The sequence below is a fragment of the Solanum tuberosum genome, unplaced genomic scaffold (assembly GCF_000226075.1).
Source record: "Solanum tuberosum cultivar DM 1-3 516 R44 unplaced genomic scaffold, SolTub_3.0 scf00133, whole genome shotgun sequence".
In the NCBI taxonomy this organism is placed as follows: domain Eukaryota; kingdom Viridiplantae; phylum Streptophyta; class Magnoliopsida; order Solanales; family Solanaceae; genus Solanum; species Solanum tuberosum.
In genome coordinates this window covers 913,553-923,445 of record NW_006239056.1, presented here as the reverse complement: position 1 = coordinate 923,445, position 9,893 = coordinate 913,553, and the positions used below count along the sequence as shown (strand labels likewise).

Here is a 9,893-nt window from a genome sequence, read left to right as displayed (position 1 = left end):
TTGAAGTGCTGGAATAGAGATGGAAATGCAGGAAGAAAGGAGGAGAGATGGAAGATGGTCCCATCATGTATATGGTGGACAGTATGGCTAGAGAGGAACCAGAGATGTCATGAAGGAAAGCAGAGCAACATACAAAGATTTAAGCTTAAATGTTTAGCCCTGTATTATTTTTGGTGTAAACAAGTAGTCTTAGATAGCTCAGAAGTAATCAGCACAACTATAGACTGGCTGTAACTTGGTAGGTATAGGATCCTATGTAACTACAACACTTTTGGAGGGGAACTACACTTTTGAGGTAGTATACCTGTGGATGAATATAGACTAACTGTTATTTTTATCAAAAAAAAAAAATAAGCTGTTTTTAGAAACTTTAACCAAACTGACTAGAATTCTAACTATCATAGTAGTGGAACTGTTGCATGAGTCAAAGGTCTTTCAAGTCTCCTGTTGATCTTTCTCCTTTGTTAATAATGACTTGGATTATGTGCATGCATAATATTGCCTACTGAAGTTTGTCAGTTCAATTCTTGAAACCAAATGCAAGCCACAATGTTTGTCTATCTTCCTTCTATTCTGTACTTGTCTTTCTTTTTACATTTGGTGCTTTCCCAATTGCCCCCAAATCAAATTAATGCCATGACAAAGGTCTATGATCTGCTTCAGAATGATACTGGTTCTTCTTTTGCATGGAATGGGATTGATAGAAACTCAATCCCATGTTCTTGGAAAGGGATTTCTTGCAATTCTAACAATTCTTCCCTTACCAAAGTTACCTTTTCATTGTTCACTATTTCTAGCTCTGAATTCTTGCCTGTTATTTGTCAAATTGATACTTTGGAGTCTATTGATGTTTCCCAAAACTTTTTGAGCTCTATCCCAAATGAGTTCATCACTGTTTGTGGGGGAATTAGTGGGTTGAAATTGTTGAACTTTAGTGGGAATAAATTGGAGGGTTTTTTGCCTACTTTCACTGGTTTTGGAAAGTTGGAGTCTTTAGACTTTTCTTTTAATCGCTTGAAGGGGAAAGTTGACTTGCAGTTGGATGGATTGAATTCACTCAAGAGTTTGAACCTTATCTTTAACATGTTTAGTGGTTCAGTTCCTACCAGTCTTGGAAAATTTAATCTTCTGGAGGAGCTTCATCTCTCTGCAAATTCTTTTGAAGGTGAATTCCCCACTCAAATTGTTAACTTTGGCAACTTAACTTTGATTGACCTATCTCTAAACAACCTATCTGGTGTAATTCCTGATAGATTAGGTGAACTTTCCAAATTGCAAGTCTTGATTTTGTCAGCCAATAGATTGAGTGGCACAATCCCACAATCCCTTGGGAATATCACAACGCTTACGCATTTTGCTGTGAATCAGAATGATTTTGTTGGAAATATACCCTTTGGTATAACCACATACTTGAGGAATTTGGACCTCAGTTTTAACAGATTAAATGGTACAATTCCTCAGGACCTCTTATTCCCAATGAACTTGCAGTTTGTTGATCTCACTTCCAATAAGTTAGAGGGACCTGTTCCTTCAAACATGTCGATAAATTTGATCGAGTTGAGATTGGGGCAAAATGCTTTGAATGGGTCATTTCCATCTGCTTCCTTTGAAAGTCTTCTAAGTTTGACCTACTTGGAATTGGACAACAACCAGTTAACTGGACCAATTCCTTCTGAATTGGGAAAGTGCCAAAAGCTGGCCTTTTGAACTTAGCCCAGAATAAGCTGAGTGGTGTTATTCCTGTTGAGTTGGGTGATATGTCTAATCTTCAGGTACTGAGTCTTCAGTCCAATAACCTGGTTGGAGAAATTCCAAGTAACATTTCACAGTTGAACAGATTGCAGAGGCTCAATTTCAGCTGGAATTTGTTGACTGGTTCCATTCCAAGTTGGTTATCAAGTTTGAGAAATCTCACAAACTTGAATTTGCAGGCGAATAATCTAAGTGGTCGAATTCCGGTTGACATTAGCAACTTAAATGTGCTGTTAGAACTCCAACTTGGAGGGAACCAACTCGGTGGGCCTATTCCTGATATGCCGTTGAGTTTACAGATTGCTTTGAATCTGAGTCACAATCTTTTTCAAGGACCTATACCATATAGTCTTTCTAGATTGACTTTATTGGAAGTTTTGGATCTCTCTTACAACAGGTTCTCGGGTCAGATTCGAGACTTCCTGACGATAATGGGAGGCTTGACTAGGTTGGTGCTTTCAAACAATCAACTGTCTGGAGTTGTTCCAAAGTTTGGAAGCATTGTCAGTGTTGAGACAGATGGAAATGGGGGTCTGATCTATCCTCTGATCTATCCTCCCCCAGTTCCAAAATTGGAAAACAAGGACAAAATTGATTCATCAACCATAATCCTGGTCCTCTTTGTTTGCTGTGGCTTTGCTTTTGGTGTGAGTGCAAAAATTTGTATCCAGTACTTTATTTCGACTAACCTGGACCAAACCGAGGTTTGTTGGATCACTGGTGATAGCCTCCACCAGTTTCAAATTAAACTGTCCAAGGCCATGACCACAATTTGTAGGCCAATTAACGTTATGCAAAGCAACCAGTTCTACACTTACTACAAGGTTATGATGCCTTGTGGTGTGTACTATTGCATCAAGAGGATTAAGAAGAGGAACAGGTCAGTCAGCCTGCATACCTTGGAAAGGTTCAAACAAGGGCTTGTCAATATTGGCCACCTGAGCAACTACACAATGGCTCCCCTAGCTTGTGTTGTGGAATCTGATACTACATATATAGTTTATGAATACCCTCAATATGGAACACTCTTTGACCTCCTTCACGGAAGATGTGACGACAGTACTTTAGACTGGAAAAGTCGCTTTGACCTAGTAGTTGGCATTTGTAGAGGTTTGGCTATCTTACATGGAGGCTCTCTCTTCAGCGATCAGATCATTCTCTTCCATATTTCATCAAGCAGCATCTTTATGAAACATTTGAACCAGCCCTTAATTGGAGATATTGAGCTAGGGAGGGCATTTAATTCTTCACAATTTTCTGTAGCAGTGGGCTATGTTCCTCCAGGTAAACTGATCCTTCGTTGCTTTTGTGACGATGATGTGATTCAAATCTTAAACAAGTAATTATTGAATGTTCTTTAATTCATATCTTTTCATGAAATTTTCTATCTATCTATCTATATAACAATCACTCACATCACTTTGCACACTATTTTACCTACAAGGCAATTCAGAGTCCTCTAAGGATTATCAAGAATCCCTTTGTCTGATTCTTCATCGAGAAACTTTATGGTTTGTTGTAACTTGAGAGTTTGAAACCAAAAATTATATCTAATTGGGTAGGGTGATAACTACAACACAGAGATATAGCATCGTTCATAAACCAACACGAACCAACTTTCATTTTCTTAGGCTTTGTTACTTTAAGGACTTCATTTATAGTTCCTGTTCTTATACTACTACTACTACTACTACAACACTTGAGTCTCAAATAAGTTGAAATTGGCAGTAGGAATTTTAACTGACTATGTAATTCCATATGGTTCATGTCTTTTTAAGTGGTAAGATCGGATAGAAGGAAGGGGAAGGAAGGTATTCGATGTGATTGAACTTTACATCTATCGAATTTATGACACCAACTTATTAAATTTCTCTCTCCTTTATGCAGGATACCAGCTTCACTAAATAACTAGTGCTTATTTTCTTTCAGTTTTATAAGTCAATGATTTTTCATGTAATGTTTGTATTTGCAGAATATGCTTATGTGATGAAAGTGACTGAGGCTGGTAATATGTATAGCTTTGGGGTAATAATGCTTGAGCTGCTAACTGGGAAACCAGCAATTAGTGAAGGAACAGAGTTGGCTAAGTGGATAATTCAGCATGAAGATTTGGGTGAAGTTGTTGACAGCAGAGTGAGTGGAAATTCGGTTCAAGTTCATCAACAAATGCTTCTAGTGCTTGAAATTGCTCTGCAATGCTTAAGTGTCTCTCCAAATGAAAGGCCTGATGCCAAAGAACTACTAGAGACTTTGCTAACTTTGGGCCAACAGTTTGGTATTTAATCACACATCGTATAGTACCATTGTATTTCTACCTCATGTTATGTTGCTAAGACTCTTAAGAAAGATAATTAATAGCGTCAATCATATGTTTGTCTATACTATCCCATTGGGTGAGAGTAAATTCTTTCCACCTTCTTATTGGTTGGGAAGCAGGGGAATAAGAGGAAAAGTCTCAATCTGAACAAATTTATCACTCCTTTAGCCTTGCTGGGATCTCACTGATCTATGGTGGGTGATATCTCCTGCTCCTCCTAAATAAGTTAAAGTTGATAACACTTATTTGGCTCTAGACATGACTTACCAACATTGAGAGAAATCTAAAATAACACATAAGAAAACCTAATATCCCTCCACAGAATCACAAAATATGGATACAGCGCACAACATATTAGAAGTATAGATTCCATTATGACATTGGTCCATGACTCACAAGAAAATCAATGCTTTGATATCAAGTTTACACACCCTAACTAGGTGCTAGCGATTTGTTTAATATTCTCTTCTTATAATGCTAAATAATGCTTAAGTAAATCCTTTGTCTACTCTAAGGTGTCTTAGACATATAGCTGATACTAGCTGGCTGAAATTATGTCTTGGGCTTGGTATGCTCTCATTAGGACAAACATTTGCTCTAGAAAAAGACCTAGCGTTTGGCCATGATTTTTTCTCTTTTTCAGCTCCATAAAACATGTTGGTCCATAGAATTTTGAAAAAATCCGGAATTCAACTCGGAATCATAGGAATTTGAAAATACTGTTGTTTTCACTCCAAACTACTCACAAAAATTCAAAAACAACTTCAATTTGTATCCATGGCCAAACCCAACTCCAATTTTCAAGAATCATTTTTCACTTTGAAAACAAAAATTACTTTTTTCAAATACTCACAATTCTCATGGTAAAACAGCCCCCTAATGGCTTTACCTAGAGAAGGTTATTTCCTTGTTAGCACCTTAATGTTACAGTTCTCAGTCATTTTATTTTTTTGGTACATTGGAAAGTACTTATTAAAGATCCTAGAATCATTCATAAGCAACATTACCTAAATCAGCCAAGAGCAAAAACTCCATTTCCCAAACTAGCAAATCTTCGTGTCAGTGACCTTCATTAGCCAGGAAATCTACATGTGACAGTTCTTGGTCATATGCACATTGCACAAGGTAGAAAAGGGTATACAGTGTGTGCATCATATACCTGCACTAATAAAGATTAAATGACACAATGCAACTTCAGAAACCAGCCCAAAACTGAGAATCAACGAGATATCCCTCTATCCATGAGTATCTATTCTATCAATAAATGTAGGGGATCTCTATACATATAGCTTTCATTTATGTAAAATGGTATGATCGACTTACCTTAGGCAGTATCAGCTACATGGGATTTCTGTTGGATGAAATCCTTCATGAGGCTTGTCAAGAAAATCTTATTCACTGAAACAACATCTTATGCTTCCTTTTTGCTGCCGAATCTGTTATTCCTTGATTGATAAAGAACAGATCAATATTGACTTGGAAGAATATTTCAAAAGAAGAAAACACGTTGTAAGTTAGGTTGAACACTGAACATGAAAACCAGATTACATGATTATATTTGAAAAATGAGAAACCAGAGAAATAACACAGCAAAGTGACTCAAAACTTGTCGCCAAGAAGCTGTAAGAGATATATACATAATTTTATATGAACAAATTCATTTAGAAGCTGGAAAGTATTGCATTTCTCTTTACACTAAAGATTCAACTGAAACAAAAATAGAGTTTTAAATTCTCCTCATATCTTATATCATCCTCTGAATAATGAAACAATCTTCTATTCTGTCTCATTCCAAATTGCCAAGAAAATGCAAAATGATGTTGCCTCTGAAACTCATTCCCTTCAGCTCCTATGTAATCTCCAGCTTGGAATTTTGTCCATCACAGGTTCTCAATTACACCCCACTATGGCTGGCAACGGGACCGGAACCGGGACTACCGGATCGGGACGGACCGGAACCGGTAATTCCAGAAAAAAATGAGTTTACCCGGACAGGACCGGAAACCGGGTCCCAACGGTTATAATTAATTTTTTTTTTGTTTTATTTGTTTGTTCTAAACAAAGATATTTGATTAGAGGTAATTCAAGTATAAATATCAAATATCGAGAGTCAACAACAAATTCAGTGAAATCTCAAAAAGTGGGGTCTAATTCTAGTATAAATATCGAATATCGAAAAAATTCTCTATAACTTTTGCATTTCGTAGATAAGTATGTTAGAATATAATTCAAGTATTTTTCTCATCTTTATTTTCCACAAATATATCTTCTTCTTTTTTAGTTTTTACTACAAAATCTTTAATAAATAAAGAAAGTCAGGTAATTAATAATCAAGTTACTTAATATTATTGTTTATTAAAGCATTAATATTGTTATAATATTCGTTATATTTAGTATGACATTATGATTTTTATTTTATGTTTTCCTCTTTTTCAACAGCAGTTTTAAGTTGGAATTACAATTTGAAAATATCCCTTTAGCAATTTTCATAAATAAGTTGTCTCAGGATAGTGATTTTATTTACACTCTCTTTTTCTATTACACTGTTTATCAAAATAGTAATATTAATGATTTAAAAATATATTTAATCATTTTTTATAATTACATAAATCGCGAAAGTTCACTAATTTACATATACTCGTTGGAAAGGGAATTTGTTAAATCAACAATTAATCACCTTTATCTTTTTCATCATTTTTTTTTAGAAAATAATTTCCAAAATCAAAAGCACAACTTGGAAATAGTCAAAGTCTTTTAGTATTAATTAAAAATGACTCCAAATCAGTCAAATACGATAATATGGAAGACTTGCAGCAAATGTTTAGACGTTCTCATGATTTCATTTTCTATTTTATGGCTATTTTCTCTGACCCCACAAAGACTAATTTTGGCCTTTAATTTAGTCAAGTTCCCTCAATTATCAGTCGTTTGGACATGCGATGTAAAATCATGTTGTGAAATTAAAGTAATATGAAGTTGAAGTTTTATTTTGGACATGTAATTTTGATTTCTTAAGTTGTATAAGTATTTTTTCTTCATAAATATAAAAACTTCATAAGCTGTGAAAACTATTCAAATTGATACTATCTTATCAAATAAGTAAATCATAGTTCATAATAAGATATCAAAATATCCTAAAGTGATATAATCATTTTCTTTTTATAAATAAATATTTGTGATTACCAACTTTCAAATACACATTATTTTGTAAAAATCTCATAATCATTAATAGTAATAACTGATTCTTCTTTAATATAATCATTTCACATGATACAAATGGAATCCTTAGGATAGTTGAACTTCTTTGGGGTATTGTCATGATATGGTGATGTTACATGAATAGTTATGCTACTCGAAAAACTCCCTTGTAATAATTAATAAGATGATTGAAAGAATTGTTTAAAGCTAAATTAGTATATGTTATGCGAATACTTGTGATTTATGATACACGACCTAGTTTGACATATATAGTACATTTTCTCATACTGACGTCCCTTTGTTGGGGACATTGTGTTTCACGCCACATGTCTAGGTCTATTAACTGTAGAATGGTGAACTCCATCTCTTCTTGGAGTAGCTATATCTAGTATTTTGATGTCGTCTGGATATGTAGGTCGGAGTCCTGTCTCAACCATAGCAAAATTATCATAAGATATATGACAAAGTAAACATGAAATTCGAACATTCAACTTCACTAGGTGCACCCAATAATCTTGCCTGATATTAGTAAAGATAAATATTGTCCCCAAACGCACACACAAGTGTACGAGGTCGTGCAAGTATTAAAGTAAATCTTTTTAAGAGTCGGATAATATCGTATCCACAGGGACTTAAGATTAGATATATTTAATTCTTCCAACAATTAAAATTTAGAACAAGTGTTATCAATAATAGTGATATGGGATTTCAAATGATTTATTTATCTACTTATTGACATAAATTACTACGATTCGATTTCAATTGGATTTCAAACAATGACTTGAGGAATTTCAAGGTTGCAGCCTGCTATGGATTCATGCAAATTATCTCATTTAATGAATGCCAATGATTATCAAATCACTGATTACATGGTTAAATGTATGATCATGATCTCCCGACCTCTAATCGCCTACAGTAATATGCAACCTGACTACATCGCTGAGCTGGGATAGAATGAACCAATTACTGGCCATTACAATTTCGTCCTATCTATTAACCAAGTAAAGTTTCTAGGTATATCCCTATCCTAGATACAAATCAACCCTAAACCTAGAGAAGATCATGCTCATTTTGCCCGACGTTCTATCCTCTTATTCCTCTCACAAGTTCAATTCGGACAAGACATTTATTTCAATGTTGGCCAGTCATGAAATACTAAAGCAAGGACAAAAGAGAGATTCATATGATAATCAACATCAAAGTTAATAAAATACAATTATCATGTAGCCACAACCCTAGAACTAGGAAATTTAGCTACTCATAATGTGATTCTCAATTTTGCAATGTTCAATTAACATAAAAGAGATCGAATGGAGTAAAGTTTATAAATAAACCCTAAGAACAGATTAAACAACTCCCAAAGTCGCCGTTCTTCAAAATCCATAAAAGGAATAATTAATAAAATAAAATCCGAGTTTATTTATAATTTAGGAAAAACAACAGAAAATTGGAGTACAGGTCTGTGACGCGCCAAGGCTTGGAATTTTCATCTTTAGTCAAACACCTCCTCTTCGCGATGCAGAGAGCATACAAAGTACTCTTCCTCAACATCATCATCAGGACAAAATAATTAATTCCCTCTCCGCGACGCGGACTGGATTCACTTAGGACTTTTCTTTACTTTTGAACTTCTTTTACTCCTCTTAGCCTTGAGCCCAAGTGCCTTAGTGATCAAATCCATTCCTCATTCCCGTGCTTCCATTTTCTTGTACCTTTTTGTTCTTGTTTCACCACCTGCACAATTAATCATATTGGTTAGTCCAAATGAATTCACACGACTCAACACTATTAAAAACTAACGCATTCATTTCTAAGCTCGGACAAAACATGAGTGTTATTTGGTTCCTATGCATACAAATACGGACAAAATCAAGCATATATAGAGAGTACAAATGATAGCTGATAGCTAGGAGTATAATGAAAGTAGCTTGTGCAAAGAATTATACGATTCATTCATATGTAGCAACTCTTCTTGATGAAGGGCCATATGCTCTACAAAGAAAATAAAGTAATCATATATATAAGAGAACCCTAGGCCCACCACGTGGCACCACCACAAATCAGGATTCCCTTTTAATTTATTTATTTTCAAAGCTAGTTTTCCCCTCTTCTCACAAACCTTCACAATCGTCACACCATCTTACAAATTAAGCCTCCACCAAATCTCCCATATGTATAAATATCACCCCCCGCCCTTGAACTTACTTAAGCAACTGATCGCTAGATAGGAATACTAGGCCAAACTTAAGTTTAACCAACTGGTACCAGAATGAAATATTGGGCCAAACTATATGAGTTAGTTGGTTCAAATGTATATATAACAGTTATACCTTGAGAATTTTCTTTTTAATTTTGGAATTGTGAATGCTTCTCCTTTAATCCTATGTATACTTGCATTGTTGGATGCATTCATCTACCGTTTCTCCATAATCTTACTTTACCTTTGGTGATTTGAGTTAATCATTTTTTTTGTCTAGGGGTGGTACAATATAGGTTAAAGGCCAATGTATTTTATTAGAGCTTTAAATTGATATATGAAGTACACGTTGTTGGATTTTAAAAGGTGTGAATGAAATATGAAGAGTTGCGACTTTCATGAAAAGTTGTGACTTTTATGAAAAGTTGC

The 9,893-nt window shown here is 34.8% G+C and overlaps 1 pseudogene; it reads left to right on the top strand.

Annotated features, from left to right (window-relative positions):
• The first annotated feature begins 395 nt into the window (after positions 1–395).
• Positions 396–4,174, top strand: LOC107061317 (leucine-rich repeat receptor-like tyrosine-protein kinase PXC3; annotated as a pseudogene).
• The last annotated feature ends 5,719 nt before the right edge of the window (positions 4,175–9,893 follow it).